We start from the raw sequence: 21,268 nt of genomic DNA, 5'->3' as shown, positions 1-21,268 counted from the left end.
GTAAACTGGGCACTGCTGTGCTCATCCCTTGAGATTGGTTCCAGGCACAGAATATTTTCCATTTTTCAGCATAAGATTTTCTAGTACTGGGCCTCCTTGCCTCTAAAGTGATATCCATCACTGGTTTACTGAAGGATAGTAAAGGAGAGATTATGTAATTAGCCAGGCTGCTAGGTTCAGTGTTTGAAGCTGAGGGTGCAGAATCTGGTTCTCCTGCTCAGACAGCAGGGTAGGAGTCTAAGGCAGGTGCCATGGGGCCAACAGTGACACATTGCGCAAGAGGGGGTACACCAGTGTTGGCATGGCCAGTCTGGTGCAATCAAAATCGTCCTCGGTTTGTCTTGCTTGATCTTTAGTAGTACCTTGGAGAGCAGAGGCAGAGGAGGAAAGGCATAAACTGATAAGTTTTTTCAGCTGAAGGACAAAGCATCCACTTTTCAAGCTAGACTGTGGGGAGTCCTTGGATAGTTCTGGTGGGAGGCAAACAGGTCTATATCTGGGCTCCCCCATTTGCTTGTCAACATGTTGAAAATCCTTGGTTCCAGTTTCCACTCATGTGGGTCCAGGAGGTTTCTACTAAGTTCGTCTACCAGTGTATTTAGTTTCCCTGGCAGGAATTGAGCTTGTAGATGCACTTGGTAGCTCAAGGCTGTGTTCTACAATGCCATGGTTAGTCTGCAGAGGGGGTAAGAATGCGTACCCCCCTGCTTATGTACCACAACAGTGGTGTTGTCCGTCTTTACCATTAATTGTCCTGGAAGAATGTGGTCTTTGAAGGCTGTCACAGCATTCTGTACAGCTAACATTTCTTTTTGATTGATATGCAGGTGCATTTGACATGGGTTCCATTTGCCCTGAATAAACTTCCCTGCCAGGTGAGCCCCCATGCATAGTCTGATGCATCTGTTGTTAGGGTTTGGGTGGCAGGGGGTAGTGTGAATGATAGTCCCTTGTTTTGGTGGCAGGCCTCTGCCCACCAAAGGAACTCTAGGCGTAGGCAAGGTATGATAGGAATCATTGCCTTTAGATCCCGAGAATGTTGACACCATAGGCTTTTTAGATACCATTGTAGTTTCCTCATATGCAGCCTTGCATATGGAATTAGAAGAATGCAGGAGGCCATAAACCCCAAGGCTTGTAGTATTTGCCTTGCAGACAGCAGGGTTTTTGTGGCCACTTGTTTGAAGTAGGTTGCCGATTGAATTGGTTTCTCTGGCATGAGGAAAGTAATTTGGGAAATTGTATTCAAGCTTGCTCCCAGGAATATAATTTGTTGACAGGGTACCAGGTGTGATTTCTTTTAGTTTATGGTGTACCCCAGACAAGTTAGCACCCTTTGTACAAAAGCCAGATGTTTCAAAAGTATGTCCTGGCTTTCTGCCTGAATTAGACAATCGTCCAGGTATGGGTATATTTGAATACTTCTTTGCCTGCAAAATGCAATGACTGGAGCTAGGCACTTTGTGAATACCCAGGGTGCAGTAGACAAGCCAAAGAGCAGTGCTGAGAACTGAAAGTGCGTGTAAGCCTGCTTTGAAGTGTAGGTATCTTCTGCAAGATTCCCTGATTGGGATGTGCAGGTATGCTTCCTTTAAATCTAGTGTTGCCAACCAGGCATCTTTGCCTAGCATAGGAAGCAACTGGTGAAGAGTCAGCATCTTGAATTTTGGAATCACCAAAAAGGTGTTTAGAGTAGACAAGTCCAAGATAGGGTGCCATGAATTGTCTTTTCTGGGTACCAGGAAAAGTCTTGAGTAGAAGCCTTGTCCCTTTTCCTCTTCTGGTACAAACTGAATAGCCCCTATGCTTGAGAGAGAGAGTACTTGCTTTTGGGTCTCTCCCCACTGATTTGGAGGTAGATCCGGCCCATGTTTTGGAGTTGGTAACGTGTGGAAGTGAAATCTGTATCCTTGGGACACTATATTTAAAACCCATTTGTCCTGGGTAATGAGTCCCCAGTTCTTTGCATGAAGTGCAATCTTTACCCCCCAAAGGGGCAGACAGTTGAGAAGTGCTTGGAAGTTTTAAAAAGAAGTCACTGAAACAGTTTATCATGGGGGGAGTTTTATTCCTCCCAGATTTGGAAGTGAAGGCCCCCCACTGCTTAGTCCTGTGCGTCTCCTGGGACTGAAGCCTGGGTGCTCTGCTGGATCTGGGTTTGGACTGAGAAGGTCTGGGAAGAGGCAGGAAAGGACCAGTTCTTAGAAGGCCAATGCCTACTAAATCTTGGAGGTTGTACTTGTAAAAAATCTTTAACAGTTTGCATAGATTTGGCTTTTTCCTCCATCTTTTTAAGAACTTCTTCTGTCTTGTTGCCAAACAGGCGATCCTGATTTAAGGGAGCATCCAGTAATTTCGCTTTAACATGATCTAGCAAGGATTGCTCCTTAAGCCAAGCATGCCTTCTAAGTACAGACCCAGTTACAGCAGCCCTGCAAGATGCCTCTAGTGAATCAAAACCACAGTGCAAAGTATGTTTACCAACTTGTTCAGCAGAATGTATTAAATCCTTATTTTCAGCACAATCAGGAATCAAAATCATTTTCTGTTTAAGCAATCCAATAATATGCTGCTGATACTTTAACATATGAAACTGGCAATTCAAGGCTCTAAAGGCCAAAGTAAGTGTATACCTTCTTACCACATCTATCCAGCACCCTGGAGTCTCTATGGGGGGGGGGGGGGGTAGGATTTTTGGTAGTAGTAGCTTTAATGCCCTTGGGTCCCTGTGAAATGGTTTCAGGATCCGCAGTAGGATTTTTGAAAAGGAACTAGTGAGAGTCAGGAACCCTGTAATATCTATCAGATTTTCTGGGAGCAGGAGGTAAAAAATCAGGGGCCAAGCTAGATTCCGAAAATGCATCATCAACAATGTCCAATACAGGTGGTATAGCTAAAGGCCTGTGCTGGGCCAAGAGTAAGAAATCCCTAAGCCTCTTTTTAGAATCAGAGAAATCCTGACTTTCCCAATTAAAATGCTCCCTGAGAGTATGCAAGGTTTCACCAAAATGAAATCCTCTGGGGGGGGAGCAGAGGGAATAGATTCCTCAGCATCAGAATCGTCATAGATAAATAAGGGTAAATCTTGGTCAGAGGAAACAGAAATTTCAGAATATCCTGGTCAGAAGTAAAATAAGCAAACTCAGTCCTAGGTCTCTTGGCTTCCCCTGATTAAAGTAATAAGATCTTCAGCCATTCTTATAATTTGTTTTTTAGTCATAGAGGCCTGACCATGCAGTCTGGGCGTCAGTTTTCTACACATGGTTCGGGTTTTAGGCCTTGAAGAAGAAGATGGCAATGGTTTAATATGCAAGTCAGCAGGCCTGAATACACCCTCAGAAGCTGGTGCCTGCACAGCAGCTCCACACCTATCCAAGGTAGAGACTTCCGCAGGATCCACAGTTGGTAAGCATCTCGCGGCACACAGGACTCTGAATGGGTCTCAGTAGAGGCCTGCGAATCTGAAGTAGCGAGTATCAGGGTCTGCGAAAGCACCTGAGTACTGGCGAACGGCTTACGAGAAGCGTCATTGGCAGTTTTGGACCTAGGCGGCCTGTCTCTGTCTTTATTTTTGTGTTTTTTCAGAATGTCGGTAGTCAGATGGCTTACCGAAGACATATCAGAATAATTGAACCGAGCACCAAAATATTTAGAAGCAAAAATACCGACGATGGATAGTTCGTGGTTTAAATAAGGCACAAAACCGAAAGTGAGGTATGTAGTGGTCAGGGCCTAGGCAAGGAATACAGTACGAATGAAAATCTTTATGAGGTATTTGCTTTCCACAAGAAATGGAATTATTAACTTTTGCTGACATCGGTAAGGAGCAAGAAAAAGTTTCCCCAACAGGGTACTTCGCTTTTAGTTGAAGACATCGGTTCTGAAACTTGAAAATGAAAATTTCAGGAGTCGGACAACCGGCACTTGCAAACTGCTTCTGCTTCGGGCACCACACAGCAAGAAAGACTGATGTAATGGCATCGGTTGCATGTTTTATACCCCTGATGACCTGACGTCATGGAAGAAGAGACAGACAGACTGAGAGCTACTGCAAGTAGATAACCCAAATGTGATGACTAACAGTGAAACATGAAGAACATCCAGGCTTAAGCTTTTGTATAGGAGCCGACATTCGGGTCACCTCAGGTGGAGAATCCATGGGAACAGAAGGACATCAATAAATGCAGAATAATGTTCAGAAGGGTGAGGTTTAAGGTAAGGAAAGAATTGAGCAATTTATGTAATACTGGACTAAAAACAGTTGTGAAGAAAGTCTACATGATGTATAATTTATGTAAATAGAAAAAACTGTTGATATGTTTTTTTCTTTTCCATTACTGTATATCTGGCTATGTCTTGTATGATTATTTAATAAAGGCATTAAAAAGTTATATATTTGTGGGTCTAGGGTACCTTATATAATCTATCAGAGTTAAGGGTAGGAGGCTAACTGTAAGAGATGCTGCAGGCTGTCAAGAAAACACCTTCCAATGCTGGAAGAAATGGGGGAACAGCTGTAGGCTGACGAAAATCCAGCTGCAATAAATCATAACATTTTTTCTGGGAAACTGGAATTTCACTCTGCTCCCCAGAACTACTTCCCCCAAAACTCTCTTCAGAATTAAGATTCATCATCTTATTACATAGGCACGGGAGAAATACAATCTCAATCAAATGTTTGACCTTCTGACTACGAATCAGTTTCTGAAAGAGAAGCAAGTCATTTTCTTTTACAACTTGGTGAGGAACCAAAATTTAAGGAATTAAAGGCTTGAAATAAACCCTTAGCAAAACCCAGTCAATATTCTCCATCTTCTATGTGAAACAAAAGAAACATGCCTAGCTTTCTGTTTTCTTTTCCTAGGAGACACCCCTTAGACTCTTCCTAGGAATCAGGCACCTTAGGACTGGTGCTGCGGTAAAGCATCATTTGCTCCCTCATCAGAGATCGACAAAAGCAGTTTTCTCTTGCTCACAGAAGAAAATCCAGAGAAAGTTCTTAACTTCTCTAGTGGCTTCTCATGAAGCAATATCAGTGGGATTTAACAGAAGACCATGAGTGGTCTTAGGTACACAATTTTGCCACAACACTTGTGAATGAGGCAATAAGAAAGCCAAGGGGTTGGGAGGGTGGCCTAATGGTTACGGTGTTTCATAGGTTCATACTAGGCTATCTGCCCTACAGCCTAGCCAGAATGTGTTTGGCTTTCGCCACCCATTTTAAATTAATTTTGCTATGCCCTTTTTCGAGGTTAGTATACTGTGCTTCTGTCTAACAGTGACACAGAAGTGATACCCGGGTTAAACCTACAATCTCCCATCCACTCATCAAGATTCCTTTTGAAGAGAGTCAATGAGGGACTCTGCCTAACCTGGACTGGGATTTTATTCCAGAGTGAAGGGAGCCTCTGGGTTAGGAATCTGTCCCTCCAGCATGTCCTATTTATTTCAGTGCTGAGGTTCAAGTCTCTCGAGCACTTAGCTCAATGGGATTTGGATTTTCTGAGGTGCAGCATGTCCATTAATTCCGAGTTGGACGTGGCTTTATACGTCAGGTACAGATCGCCCCTGACCAGGCGGTATGCCACTGAGTAGAGCTGGAGTTTCTTTAACCGGGCAGCATATGGCATCTGTTTGAGCCCTTTGATCCTCTTGGTGAGGTACTTTTGGGTTTTTTCCAGTTGCTGCTGGTGTCTGGTAAGGTACATCCCAAAAGGGGCATTGTACTCAATTATGGGCCTGATGAGGGATGAGTAAAGAGGCACGATGACCTCCCCTGATCTAGATGTGAATCCTTTCATGATAAGGTGGGTTATATAAAATGTTTTTCTAACCACTTTGGCCACATGGTTGTCAAATGAGAGATTGCTATCAACTTGGGTCCCCAGGTCCCTAATTACTTCTTCTGTACTTAATGGATTACCACCTATGTGGTAATTTGTGGGCACTTTGTTTTTGCGAAAGGGGATGACTATACACTTTCTGGCGTTTAGCTTGAGGGCATGGCTCTGGCACCAGTTGTCTGTTTCTATGAGGCCCTTTTGGAGGATGCTTGTGTTGGCTGGAGAGTCGATTATGGCGCCCAGTTTGCAGTCAGCTGCGAACTTGGTCAGCCACAGTCCTTCCATGGTGGCCTGTACCTCCGAGAAACATATACCGAACAAGAGAGGTCCCAGGACTGAGCCTTGTGGGACGCCACTTGTAACAGTTTTGGAGTCTGACATGGCTCCAGCAATTCTAACCAGGTGGGTTCTGTCCTTGAGCCAGTTTGCTACCCATCTAGTGACATAGGGGTTTATATTTAAGCTGGTGAGCTTATCTATAATGCCCGAGTGGGGTATTGTATCAAAGGCTTTTGCGAAGTCCAGGTAGGCTGTGTGGACCACCTTCCCCTCATCAATGGCCTTGGTGACGGTTTCAAAGAAATCAACCAGGTTTAAGAGGCAGGATCTGCCCTTAAAGCCGAACTGGGTAGAATCCAGTGTCTGTAGGTCCCCAATATCTTTATTTATGAGGTCCATGATGAACATTTCCATAGCTTTGCAGACCAAGCTAGTCAGGTTTATGGGGCGATAGTTTCCAGGATCCGTTGAGGCACCACCTTTGTGGAGAGGGACCACTGCTGCTGTACGCCACTCTTTGGGTACATATCCTGTAGTAAGGCTGAGATTGAACAGTAGTTTTATGTTCGGGTTTACCTCTTCTTGGAGTTCATGTAGGACGCAGCCCGGGACACCGTCTGGTCCCATTGATGCTGTGTTTTTTGCTTTGGAGAGGGTGGCTCTTACCTGAGCATCTGAGATGTCAGGGGGGCAGCACTCTGCTGGGATAGATATTTGCCCTTTTGGTGGTGGGGGGGGGGAGAAGTTTGCGGTGAACCTGTCAGCTAGGATGTTGGCAAGGTCTGTGGGTTTGGTGTATTTTTTGTCATTTTGGACTAATTCTGAGCATATCTGGGAATTCCCACCCAGGTTCCTAACATAACTAAAGAAAGCCTTGTGATTATCCTTAGTGTCCTGTGCAATTTTTCTCTCGAAGCTGGCCTTAGACTATTTTATGAGTGCCCGTAGTTTTTTGCTAATACTGATCAGTGATGCCTTCCCTTTTTTGGGATTTTGCTCCATCATTTAGTAGCTTCCTCCTTCTATTGTATAGTTTGTTTATGGCTGGGGTCCACCAGACAGGACGTCTGCCTTTGGAGGATTGGGTCTTGGTTTTATTTGGGATTGCATGATCCATGCATTCCTGAAGGTGTTCATAGAATGCATTTATAAAGGATTTTGCGGTCTGTGCCGTATTTTCCACAAGCCCGGGGGCTTTGAAGGATTCCACCTCGATTTTGAGGAGTGTGAAATTTGCTTTAGAGAAGTTTTTCACTGTGGTTTTCTGGGCAGGAGGTGGGGTCGGGATGTGAATATCCAGTGAGATTGGTTTATGGTCTGATCTTACCAGTGAGGGATACACTTCTGGTCTGGAGCACAGAGTCCCCATGTTGGTGATGATCAGGTCCAGTATGTTTTCCCCTCTTGTGGGAGTGGTAAACAAGTTGTTCCATAGCATTTGAGTTTATAAATTCTAGGAACCGTTGGGCTAGGGTGTTGGAGCTAGAGTAATGCTTCCAGTCTATGTTTGGGTAGTTGAAGTCGCCCAATATAATGGTGTTTGGAGAGACCTTCATATTTTCCAGTGTTCTCAGGAAGGCCGAGTGGGGTTCCTGGGTTTGGGAGGGTGGTCTGTAGCAGGCTATAAACTGGAAGGCAGTTTTACCCACTGTTAGTTGCTGATGCTTCGTGCTGTGCCACCAACCTGGAGGTGTGGGTATCTTTGACGAATACGGATACTCCCCCTCCTTTTGTGGTTCGGTCCAAGTTTTGGGGCTGAAAAGCATGGTATGAGGTATAACTTGGTAGTGCTGGGGTGCTCTCGGGAGCCTTGAACCAGGTTTCTGTTACTGCACAGATATCGATGTTCTCCATGCTAAGGAGAGTTTCGAGTGCGTGCATCTTGAGGTTTAGACTTCTGGCATTGAGTAGCATTACTCTTAGTTTCTTACCCTTGTGATACCTATGGAGGTGGGTTTGTCTTTTGAGCCTTGCCTAAAAAAGGCACTATGGGGGTAGCAAGAGCCTTTGCCAATATCCGAAAGCCCAGGGGTGACAGGTGCAAGCCGTCCCCAGCGAAGCATCGTGGCTTGTTGAGCATGTCATCCCAGGCTGACAGGCATTGTATCCCCTTTGAATGACACCAATACTTAAGCCAATTGTTGAAATTGATCATCTTGTCTTCATATTGTGGCATCATTCTTGGTGAGGGTAAGACGCTACTCAAGGTCAGGGTCATACAGGCTCAGAGAGCTCCTCTATGTCTCTTTTCATGTAGTCCAGGGAGGTACGTCTCAGGTCATTCACACCAGCATGGACAATGACCGAGTCATATTTGTACTTGCCTTGGAGTGACCTGAGTGCTTGTGTTATGTGGCGGATCCTAGCGCCTGACAGGCAGCTCACCGTGACCTTCTCCTTGTTCAGCCTGGTGAGCGGGACGTCAGTGTGCCTGATGATAGAGTCACCTATGTGTTGCACGTGTTTTGCTTTGGGGTACCGGTTGGGTGCCTGCTTTGGAGGTCTCTGCTGCTTAGGCAGATTTTTATTTAGAGCTTCCGAGTATGTTTTTGTGTGTTTATGTGTTTGGTTTGCTGTCGTGGTAAGTTTAAGTGAGACTGGAATTGTAGTGAGTGTGGTTTCCTTCTCCTCCTGACTGGTTACGCCAGTACTGAGTTGAGAGAGCTTAGCCTCCAGTTTGGCTATATGGATGCATCTCTCACATGTGTTGGAATTTGTTGGGAGGAGGAGAGGGTTTGTCTGTGTACATGAGGCAGTTGTAACACTGCCTCAAGATTCCCAGATTCACCAGCTGGACCGGAGAGGAGATTGACAACTGACCTTTGGACATGCTAGAATAGTACTGGGAATTCCTTTATAATTGAAAAAAAAAGGGCAAACCTTGTGTTTGCCTTACAAACACAAAGTGTAGAGTTTGAGTCTCACAAGGGATAATTGGCTAAGCTTAAAATGGCTCGCAAGGGCGGTTAGCTTAAGTACTAATCTATGAACCTGATTACTGAAGACTCCCGTAAAACTTTGTTCTTTGTGCTGATGGGGTAAAAAAAAACATTGCTTGATAATCAGGTAGAAGAATATTGTAGCGTCAGTGACGCCCAGACATAAATTTTACTGCTTAGTGGTAGAAATATTTGTGACAGGCCGCAAAACCAGCAAGTCCAAATCAATATCTTTAAGTTTCCACAGAAATGTATTAAAATTTTACAGAATAACTGATTTAAAAACATTTTTTTCCCCAAAAAGGCACTCTAGACAAATTAGTTTTTGGAAATAATTTTTTAGTGGCAATTAACTAAAAATACAATTTCTAACTAAAATGTTAATTTCTTCTACAGACAAACTTTTCTCAGAAATTTAGGGAAAGTGGAAGGTTTTCCTCAGAAGGGTACTTATCTGTCCAGCTTTAGTGAAGTGCTAGCTGACAGCTGATCACTTGAAGCACACAGGGAGAGTGCACTTCAATGACAATTACTTCTGAGGCACTCTAACCACTGATTTTATGTCTCCCCTAATGCCCTTCAGCAGTTAGTGTGAAAGGTGCCTTAAAGCACTGGATGCTGACAGACTGCTATATCCTCTGCAGGATACAACCCATATAGCTTAAGCTACTGCAACAGAGATCTATGATGAGCATCTTGCACTTCTGGGGGGGGGGGGGGGGGGGGGGGGGATAACTCAAGTACACCACTTCCTAGATAGTTTTTTTTTAAACAAGTCACAGTTTACACACAACTGTTTTACACTTATTCCAGCCACCAGTGGAGCAAAGAATGGTCTGCAGCCCCGGCTTATGTCTTTAAAATATTTTTTAATGAAAAAAAGACATACTTCTTTGTAGCAAATCAGGGGACAACAAAAAAGAAAGCTGAGTTTCCTTCAGTACTCCTGGACGCTTTCAGAGTTTGTGGTAAATAAATGTATGTACTTATCACTATGTTCCATCTGTGTTTTCCATTTTCATTCTTCCTCAACTGTTGGGATCAGAACCGACCTTCGGATTCGACTTGGACATTACAAAAAGCTCATGGCCACCAAAAAGCTGTAGAGCTTCTCCCTTACCCATAACGCACCAACCTCAAACATACCTTAGATCTTGTTTGCTGTTTTACATAAAGTGGAGAGAGTACCACAACTTTCCTGAGATAAAGGTCGTACCTGGAGCTCAATATAGGATCATAGCAGGTTACTAGGCTAATGGCCCTGGGGGCCCTGCAAGCCTAGCCAAGAGTTGATCCTCAAAAAGAAACCTCAGTCATCACCTGTCACCCCCTGTAAATGAGGGACACAGGTGGAAACCCTGGGACAAATTTGTGGTTTCCCATCCACTCAAGGTTACCCTCGAAGATGGTCAGCAAGGTGCTCTGTTTGATGTGCATGGGAAGTCTATTCCAGAGACGAGGCAACCTCTGGGAGACAAACCTGTCTCTCCAGCAGGTTCAGTTGATGTTACATATTAGATTCTGGCCTTTTGGGCGGGTAGTGTGTGAGGAGTTAGACTTATGGATAAAGGACTGTGCTGTCCTTATAGACTCTCCTTCTTCTGGAAACTCAATGAAAAGGGGTTTGAGGCTGGTGGGTTGGAAGTTGAGGAGAATGAAAATGATAAAAGTATGAGGACTGGCCCAGGTTGCAGCCATACATATGTCATCCATGGAATCTCTAGACAGAAACATTGAAGAAGTTGCCAATGATCTAGGAGAATGGGGTCTTAAAGGTTTTGATGTTAGACCCAACTTACTGTAGATAAATGATATGCAGTCCATCAGCCATCTGGCTAAGGTTACCTTTGCAAATGGTTTTCCCAATTTAGCATCCGCAAATTACACAAACAGCGAGTCTTTCTAATTTCTTTTGTTCTGTGTAAGTAAAAACATAATGGTCTGTGAACGTCTAATAAATGCAACATATATTCACCTCTATTTACAAATGTAGGAAAGAACACTGGCAAATTAATGGACTGATTGATACTGGATTCTGATACCACTTAGGAAGGAAGTATTTGCATGTAATGTGACTCTATCCTTAAGAAAGTTTAAGTAGGGAGGTTTAGAAGACCATGCTCAAGTGCTGAAATTCTTCTAGCAGAGGTAATGTCCACTAGACAGATAGATTTCCAGGTCAGGAACTTAAAATTGCATTTAGCTGCTGGTAGAAAGGGAGAATGAATTAAGGCCAGCAATACCAAGTTCAAATCCCACGGTGGACTCTGATCTTTATACAGGGGTCTTAGAAGGAGTGTGCCTCTCAAAGATGCTTTACAAAGTTTAGAAGAGGCTACAAAATAATTTTCGTATCCAATATGGAAATTAAGAGATTTCTGCTAACTGAACTTTAATTGGAGAGGAGCTAGCATCTTCAATAAAAATTGTTGCCAAAAATCAAGTATACTACATACAGGAGATGAGAAAGGTTATGCTTTTGTTGTGCCCAGCAAACAAACCTCTTCCATATACTTGCATAAAGTTTTCTTGTACAAGGCTTATAGGAAGATAAAAGAATATTATGAATGGGGTAAGAGAACATTGGTTGTCTGGCTATTAGAGAAATCACTCTGTCAGCTTGAGGTTTGAGATATCCGGATGAATCATACCTGTCAGGTGAGGCAAGAGGTCTGGAATCAGTTCCAGAATCAAAGGCTGGTAAAGCAGAGGAGGCCATAGGAAGGGGAACCAAATCTGTTATGGCCAGTAAAGTGCAATGAGGATGACTGCTCTTCAACCAGGCAGATTTCTGCTGAAATTTTGGAGTTACAGGAATTGGTGGGTAGGTATAAAGAAGCCTGGGGGACCAATCATGGAGAACAGCATCCCTCAGTGATTCCCCCGGAGGGAGGATTAGGGCAAAATAGCTGCTGCTGCTGCATTTGTTGTCCAGTGGAGAAGCAAAAAGACAGCAGCAAGGCTGGCCTCATTGACAAGAAACAATTTCTATCACTTTCACATCAAGAGAACTCGCGAGGCAGAAGAATGGACCTGTTCACTTTGTCTGCTATCACACTGGACTTCCCCGGAATGTGCGCTGCTATGAGAAAACAGTTGGATGAGATCGCCCACTGCCACAAACTAAGTGCTTCTAGACACAAGGGTTAAGATCTGGTCCCTTCTTGTTTGTTGATGTTCCAAACTACTGACATTTTCTGTTTGAATTGCAACTGTCCCTAAAGGGAGAGCATTCTGCTGGAAGGCCTGCAGCCTTAACAGTGCTGCTCTCATCTCTAGGACACTGACATGCTGACTGGCCTCTTCAGGGGACCAAGTGGCTTGGACGGTTTTCCCCAGGAAGTGCCCCTCCCAATCTGGGAAGTGTCTGTTGCCTTGGGTTGAGGGAAAATGAAAGGGCGACCTTGTAAAGCCTAATCTGTCTAAATCCACCACCAGAGGTATCTCTTGCATGCCTGAGTGATTCTCATTTGTACTGACATGCAGTGGTAAAGAAGTGACCACTGTGTTGCTAGCATCCACTGAAGAATTCTCATATGAAATATTGTAGACGAACTAAGATTATGGTATCTGACATTGACCCCAAGGCTTGAAGGGATCTGAGCTAAAATGCTGGTACTGCAAATTATTTTCCTGACCTAGAATCTGATAGTCTGTACTCCTGAGAGAAGAGAATCTGACACTGATATCATGTTGAAGACTTCTCCTATGAAATTTCAAGGTTTGAGTAGGTTGTAACTGAGACTTCTTGTAACTTATGGTTAACCCTAGATGACAACAAATCAGAAGAATCAGATGATCTGCTTTTGTTAGTAGACACCTGGCAGGGATGGTAATGAGCCAGTCATCTGGATATGGAAACACACTGAATCCCTGCAGTCTCAGGTGAACTGCCACCACTGCTATGCATTTGGTGAACACTTTGGGGGCTGTGGTGAGGCCAAAGGGCAGTGCTCTGAACTGACAGTGACAGGCTCCCACAGCTGGAAGCATAAATACCTTCCGGATTTGTCTGTTCATCTTTATGTGACAGTATGCATCCTGAAGGTCCATCTAGCACATCCAGTCATCCTTCCCCAGGAAAGATAGGATGGACCGAACTGTGACCATCCAAAACTTTGTAAGCCAAACTAATTTGTTCTAAGTGCTGAGATCCAAAATTGGTCTCCAGTCCCCTGTTTTCTTTGGCACTAAAAAGAATCTTGAGTAAGTTCCGGACTCTAGCTTGTCTGGTGAGACCTTTTGGATGACTTTTTTCTAAATGCTTTTGTATTTCTAGTGCTGCTGCTTTCCTCTGACGGAGTGGAACATCAGGAATTTGCATACAGTTGGTGGTGGAAGGGAAAAGGGAATTATATAACCTCTGGAAATGATCCTCTGCACCCAAGTATCTCTTATGCCTAAGCCAGTCTTTTTGATGCAGGGATAGTCAACCCCCGATTGCCTCCAGAGGTGGACAGTTGGGCCTCCATTCGGGACTGCTGGTAGGGTCCATCAGAGAATGAATCTCTGAAGTCCTGGTTTTGCGGGCCTTCTCTGCTGCATGGGCATCGTTGTCCATTAGAGTACCCCCCTCTGCCCTAGGGGAACCATCTCCACATGTATCCTGGAAAGGACCTTGGGACTTTCTGAACCACATTTTCCGACCACCTCGTGAATTCCTAGAAAAGTATTTTTGAGGGAGTCAAAAAATGTACTCCCACTTTCTGTCCTTCTCACACCTGGAGAGTGTCTCCTTCACTTTTGGGTCAAACAATGAACCGCCGACAAAGGGTGCATTGATGGTTGAGGACTTGAAAGGCTCTGAAAAATCACATAAGCGCATCCAGGCATGCCTCCTAATGGATATGCCTGAACTTGCTGCCCGAGGCACCTTCAGCTGTGTGCGAGATGAGCCTCATGGACAAATTTGAAATGAATTGGAGGGTAGCCAACTGACAGGCTGCAGAAGACCGAGCCTCGGAAGCAATGGTCTTGGAAAGAGATTCTGAAAGTTCCTTGATCAAGGTCCTCTGTAACCCAGTAAAATGTGCCAAACAGTTCAGCGACCTAACAGCAAAGGTCACTGATGCATAAACATGCTTCCAAATTTGCCCTAGACTAACTGTTAGGGGGATGTACAGATGAACTTTGTTCAACAAGTTCTTTCTTGGTGGCAGCTGCCATGAACATGTCATCTATGGGCACCCCCCTTACTCCATAATTCCTTCCCAACAGGTGGAGCCAAATTCCCATCTGGCCTCGCAGAGATTGGCTCACCCGAGTCACATTCCTTTCAAGCCACCGAGAGTTCAAATCAATGAGCTCATCATCAGGCAGAGTAACCCAGGAGGTAGACGGACCAGCTCCAAAAGCTTCCAGAAATATGGATTCCTCTGGTAAAGGGTTGCGGGAGGAAAAACCATCTCTCAACTTAAGGATCTCAAGAATGTCTCCAAATGAGACGTCTTTCGGAGGTGATCATAGGGACCCTTCTCCTTCATCAAAATCAGTATCCTCAGCGACTGACTGCTGCACAGAGTCCAGGTGCCTCCTTTTGCACTTCCTCTTTTGAGGGACTTCCTCAGTGAAATGTTCCTGTGAAGTGTAAGAACAGACTGTAAGACACTGTTGGGTGGTCTGGAGGTCTTGAGCTGGATGTCCCTGTGGTGTAGAATGATGTGGTTCTAAGTGCAGAGACATCTAGAAAGAAGACTGGATATCTGAAAGGTCTGGATCCGTCCACCCTGTTGGAAAAGAAAACACCCTCTTGACTACCTTGAAGGCAGACCACTCTGGAGAGACGGAAGACAGTAGCTCTGAGAAGGCAGACTTCTGGACCACCATCTCCCTCTGTCCCGACAGCATCTTCCCAAGGCAGAAGTCGAAGCCAGGCTATCCAATGCTAAATCTCTGAGGGGCAAACACAGCTCCAAAAACCTCACAGTAGACTCCAATGCCTTGGACCTGGCAAGGCAGCTTCAGCTCCAACAGTCATCCATAACCGAAGTCGTCGGAACTAGTGCACTCAGAAAAAGTCTATGGATCTGAGCAGGATGGACCCAGAAGGTTCAGATCCAACACCTCTGAAACAACACATGGGATCAGAGAAAGAGCAGGTGGTTTAACAGACAGATGGGCTTCCCTGACCTAAGGGGGTAGGAGTCGGAAGAACACCCATCATTCTGTCCACATCTTCCTCAGTTAGACTTCTGGAAGAACAAGATGAGGCAAGGAATGGTGACCTAGAACATCTCTCTAGAAAAGGAAAGGGAACCCTAGACAGCACTGGATCCAATGTGGGAGAACAACTTGCTCTCGGTAGTGTCTTTGGATTCAAACAGCTTGGATCCGAAGATTTTATTTGTTGGAAGTGAAGTGGATCTGAGCAGATTTTGGATCCTGTCTTGGTTTTTTTCTTCAGCAATTCCAGGGAAGGAGTCGAAGAAGTTGACGGTCTTGGACACTTAAGTCTCTTTAGTTTTAGTCTTGGGGGGGGGGGGGGTTAAAACTTAGCAACAGCCTCTCTGAATGACGATGGAAGCAATCTCTTCAAAATTAGTTTATTTCTTCTATTAGTTATCCTACGATTTAAATTTTTGCAAAATGCGAACAATCATCTTGTAGACGTTGAGGGTCTAAACAATAAACACACAAGGCAAGACCATCTGAGAGTGATAATTTATGCCCACACTTTTGACATTTTTTGAAGCCAGCAGGTCCTTCATCAGAAATGATGACTTGAGAGAAAAGGCAGAAGAAAAATAAAGATATATATAAAAAAAATTCAATGCAATAAAGATAAAGGTGAAAGAAAAATACCAAGAATGGTATTAAGATCTACAAAAATGTGTACTACAGGAAGTTATAGATTGAAAGAAAATTGCCCACAATGGTAAATGAGAATTACATAGCGTATAAAAAGTAAGGGAAAAATACATTTACATATGCCAAAGAAATGAAAATATCAAGTAAAACACTTATCTCATTGCAAGCGTGAGAGCTCGGGCTGACCATGTCTTCTCACAAAAAGTAGCAAATGAGATCTGAGATAAGTTAGGGGTTGGTGCATTACGGGTAAGAGAGGAGTTTTAGAGATTTATGGCAGCCATGAGCTTTAATAACTTCAGACCTGGATCCAAACCTAACAGTTGAGGATAGAATGAAAACTGACAACATCAGATCAAACTTAAAAAATGTCAGCGTTTTCTTGGATTCTTCACAAACGGGATTTGTTGTAAAATAAGACTTATGAACATTGGTTCTTTTCACTGCTTTACATTTCAAGCTAGAAGCTACAGCCAGATATATTGGGTACACCTTTATCTTCATCAGGTAGGTACCGTTTTAAATTTCTCTGCCAAAATCTCTCTCAGAGTAGAGGTCAGGAATTTGAATCTTAGCAGGAAAAGTGACTATGATAAAGTTCCAGAGGCAGCTGATTCCTGTTAATTTTCTGCCTCTTCCTGTTAAATATAACCATACCTATAATACAACAGTGTACTTACTTGGCTCAGCAGTTACGACACCACAGTAGATAAAAAAACAGTACACTAGCACCAGAAGTTATGAAAGCATTCAAGTGTACAAAAAATGTTATTGTTAAAAGCAGCTAATTGGGATGTATTTTGATACATTTCTAAAACTTAAGTTTTATGAAGAAAGTATAATTTTGCGACAACACTTAAGGCTCCTACAGTTGGAATGACTTACAAGCAGCACAACCAACAGGTCTGGAACAGTCAAAAGGCTGAGTAACAATCATCATCCAAGACAACAGGCTTGATTCCAATACTGAATAAATACTGTTGCTTCTGCCTTTACAAAAGAAAGCATGGGTAGAAGTGTGCTGGGAAGGAGGATGATAGAGTGAAGATGGATACCAGGACAGGAGGAGAAGGAAGTTCAGAAAGAACTAGCTTCTCTAAAATTACCCTGGCAAAGCCTGCCAGGCTAGTCACCATAGCTGCTTCACAAACTAACTGTTCAGATACATAGATTAAGAAAGCTGCAGCAAGTCACAGCTTCCATGTGCCATCTTTCCATGTAGTCACAGCAAAAATGATACAGCTCTTAGCCATACAAATATGATTTGTTTAAAAAGAGTAAATGAAAACCAGACCACTTTACTATAGTGTGGTCATGACTACGTGGGTTGTTCTATTTATTGTTTAAAAAGAGGTTACTCAACCTTTGCTATTTATGCACATCCAAAAGAAGAAACACCTACTCCATTGTTCTGAGGACTGGGAAAGGAAACTGATAAGTGTACGGTCTGGCTGACAGTCAACTCTGAAACCACTTTAAGCATAAACTAGAAACTGGTCTAACACACCATGTCTTTGTGGAAAATCATGTTTGGCAGCTTATACATATGGGCCTGTAAATTCATTTTATGCACACATTATAACAATACATCTCTGCTGTTAGTTTCCATCCCTCCTCAATGTATGGGTCTCGGATCCAACCTTGGATCTGGTATCACCCACTTTTAAGCTTTGGATCCCATTCTTGAGATTCCTCTCCCCTACCCATAATCTCTGTGCAGACAGCAGCTACAGCAACTACATCAGATCAAGACTGCCTGCCAAAAAAGGGATTTTAAAATATAAAGTCACTGGCAACCAAATATCTTGAGAAAGGAGAGCAAAAGAGAAAGAAAAGACCCCTCAGGAGCCAAGGCAAGGTCAGCTAGAGCCATCTTGGAACAGAACATGATAAAAAAAAAAGCTATGTACTCACCATAATGCTCCATCTGTGTTGTCTGCTTCAGTCTTCATCAAACCTGTGGGTCTCGGTTCCGACCTTGGATTCCAAGCTAGAGCTCTTCCCACTCTATGCATACTGCCTAGCTCCTCTCAGAAACCTCAGACTGAGTTTGCTGCTAGTGTTCTCAAAAGAAAAAGTACATACTTAAACAATGCTCAGGAGCTCAAAACAGGAACAAAAGCCATCAGGTCTTTCAGAGATATGGAAGGAGGGAAGGCTGAAGAAGACTGAAGCAGGCAACACAGAAGGAACGTTATGCTGAGTATATAACTTCTTAGTCTGATGTTGTCTGCTCAGTCTTCATCAAACCTGTGGGACAGAGTTCCCAGCTACATGAATCTGCGCAGTGTCATGGAAGAATATTCCGGAAAACTGCAAAGCCAAAAGCAGCCCTATTCCTGGATATAATATCAAGTTTGTAATGGGAAATAAAGGTGTGAGAATTCGCCCATGAAGCAGTTGCACAAATATCTTCTAATGAAACTCTGGGCCAGGCTTGGGACATGGCTATGGATCTCATGGAATGAGCTCTGACTTGTCTATGTAAAGTAACATTGTTCAACGAATAAACATGAGAAATACAATCCCTTAACCATTGAGCAATAGTAGCTATGCCAACAGCTTTCCCTTTCTTGGAATCTGAGAAAGCTATAAGCCATTGATCAGATTTTCTGAACATTTTTGTCCTATCCAGGTAGAAATGCAATTGTCTATGAACGTCTAAAAGGTACAACATACAGTAACCCTTATTTTGAAAATTCAGAAAAAACACTGAGATTAATGGATTGATTAATGGTATTTATTGACCAAACTTTTGGTATGAAAGAAGGATTAGTACATGAAATAACTTTTTCTTTATGAAAAATAAGATGGGGGGAGGTTGAAAGAAAACACCTGAAGCTCCAAAACCCTCATGGCCGAAATAATTGCTACTAGAGAACAAGAATTTCAAATCTGTCTTAGCAGCAGGTTCAAAGGGAGGCAAGGTCAGATCCTGAAGACCCAATGTAAAATCTCATGGATGAGTAGGATCTTTGACAGGCTGTCGAAAAAGGAACGTACCCTTGAGAATGGCTTTGCATAGTCTAGAAGAAGCTAAAGATGTAGCATTTTTCCCAATGTGAAAATTAGAAATGGCGGCCACCTGAACTTTAACAGTAGAGAAGCTGCCCCATGAAAAAGACCAGCTAGGAAGTCCAAGACTGCCAAAATGGGTGCTGTAAGCAGATAAATGTGATGCTGCTAGGCCCAAATGGAAAATCTTTTCCACTTACTTTTACAAATTTTCCTGGTAGAAAACTTAAGGGAGGAAGTGATAATCTTTTGAACTTGGGAGAAAAGCCTGGAATGTCTAGGCATCATCAAAATTGGAGAAACCATGTGGTTAGTTTCAAGTTGTGAAGACTCGGATGAAGTTATCCTGAGGGGTGAAACAGAAGGTCTGGACAAGGATCCAGGGTCCACGAGGGTAAATTAAATGAGACCACAGGTGGGTGAACCAAACTTGTCAAGGCCAAAAGGGGGCAATGAGGATCACTTTGCTCTTCAACCTTCTGAAGAAATTTGGGAATCAGAGGAAGAGGGAGGAATGCATAAAGGAAGTAGACCGGGAGGCCAAGCATGGACTAGAGCATCTCTTGTTGACTGTCCCTGTGGAGGGATCAATTCAAAGTACTTGTTGCTGAGGGGAGAGGCAAAAAGGTTGCAGCAGGGTTGACCCCATCTGAGGGAAATTCTGCTTGCCACTGACTGATTCAGTGACCACTTGTGAGGCATCAATAGAACTCTATTGAGCCTGTCTGACAATATGTTGAGCTCCTCCCGGAATCTGCATTGCTACTAGAAAGTGGTTGGTAGAGAGCCTACTGCCACACACACACTGCTTCTCGACACTTCTGGATTGTGAAACCACCACTAAAGAGAATTTCTGCACACTTGAGACAGTCTTATAGCATGACTGAAGGCATGATGCAGAAGGGACCACTGGACTGACAACGTCCACTGCAGGACTCTCGTACATAAATGAGCTGTTGGTAGTAAAGTTATTGTTGCAGCCATAAAACCAAGAGCCCTGAGGACAATACTTGCTGGAGGAACTGGCACCACTAACATTTACCTGATAAGTGTCTGTAGGGAGAGAATCCTGTCCGGTGGAAGATAGGCCAGGGTTTTGTTTGTTTCTAAGTGGGCTCTTATGAAGTCTATCACTTGCACAGGTTGTAATTGCGACTTTTGAAGGTTTACAGTGATCCTTAAGGTAGGGGCCAGTTGCAACAGAAAATCCCTGGCCTGAACTAATAGATGCATGGATGGTGCAACTAGGAGCAAGTATTCTAGGTAAGGAAACACGTGGGATCCCTGCAGTCTGAGATGAGCTGCCACTACTGTCATGCATTTGGTGAACACCCTGGGGGCTGTGGTGAGACCAAATGGAAGCATACAAATTTGGTAGTGAATGGCTCCCTGCCTGAAACTCAGGTACCTTCTGGATAGGATAGTACGCATCTTTGAGATCTATTGAGCACATCCAGTAATCTGTCTGTAGAAAAGGAAGGTTGGATTGAACCGAGACCATCCTGAACTTCGTGTGCTTGACTGATTTGTTCAGGCAAATTAGGTCCAGTACAGGCCTGAGATCCCCTATTCTCTTTGGAATTAAAAGAATCAGGAGTAAATCCCTGATCCGCGCTGCTCTGAGGGGCCTCCTGGATGACTTTTTTTTTTTAAGCAACTTTGCAATTTTCAAAGTTGCCAGTTCCCTCTGACTGGGTGGAACATTGGGGAGGTGTTGTTTTGGCTTGGGTTCATTTAAAAAGGGAATGGAATAACCTCTGGATATGATACCTTGCACCCATTGGTCGTTCGTGATGGCTAACCATGCTTCTAAGTACAAGAAAAAGAAGTTATGTACCTACCGTAATGTTCCATATTAGTTGTCTTCATCTTGCCTTCTTTCTTGATGGTTGGGTCAGCGTCCCTAGCACCTACATTCCTGGGCAGCTCATTGGAACAGGCTCTTCAGAACAGTGGAACCAGTCAGCTCTGCTCCTGGAGACCATATCTAGCTTGTAATGAAAAATAAAGGTATGAGGATTTGCCCATGTAGCAGCTGCACAGGTAAGAATCCATGGGCAACCTAGATTGGAAGGCTACAGAGGTGGCCAAAGCCCTGGTAGAATGACCTTTCGGTTTGAAAAGCAACTCTCTGTTTCTCAATTGATAAATGAAAGTAATAATGCGAGATAACCACCTGGATAAGAGGTCACTTTGGAAACTGGGAGACCTTGTTTGCCTAGAGCGTAGGAAAGGAATAGTCTGTCCGATTTCCTTATATCCTTAGTCCTATGCAAGTAAAAATGCAATTGTCTATGAACGTCCAATTGGTGTAATTTGTATTCTGCCTTGTTGGTGTGATTAGGGAAAAACACAGGAAGGTCTACAGATTGGTTTAAATTATTT

At 43.7% G+C, this 21,268-nt stretch overlaps 1 protein-coding gene across 3 annotated transcripts in view; it reads right to left on the bottom strand.

Annotated features, from left to right (window-relative positions):
• Positions 1-21,268, bottom strand: part of CSTF2 (cleavage stimulation factor subunit 2) — a 1,531,011-nt gene that overhangs the window by 56,379 nt on the left and 1,453,364 nt on the right. The window contains exon 8 of one of the 3 annotated variants that reach the window (XM_044057610.1): positions 18,691-18,703. The exons of the other annotated variants lie outside the window; for them this stretch is intronic. The gene's annotated coding sequence lies outside the window, so the exon portion shown is untranslated. Of the gene's footprint in view, positions 1-18,690; positions 18,704-21,268 lie in introns of those variants that run through there. 3 annotated transcript variants of the gene reach the window in all.

The sequence above is a fragment of the Protopterus annectens genome, chromosome 15.part0 (genome assembly GCF_019279795.1).
Source record: "Protopterus annectens isolate FY-2018-M chromosome 15.part0, PAN1.0, whole genome shotgun sequence".
Classification (NCBI taxonomy): domain Eukaryota; kingdom Metazoa; phylum Chordata; order Ceratodontiformes; family Protopteridae; genus Protopterus; species Protopterus annectens.
This window is presented reverse-complemented; position numbering and strand designations above follow the sequence as displayed.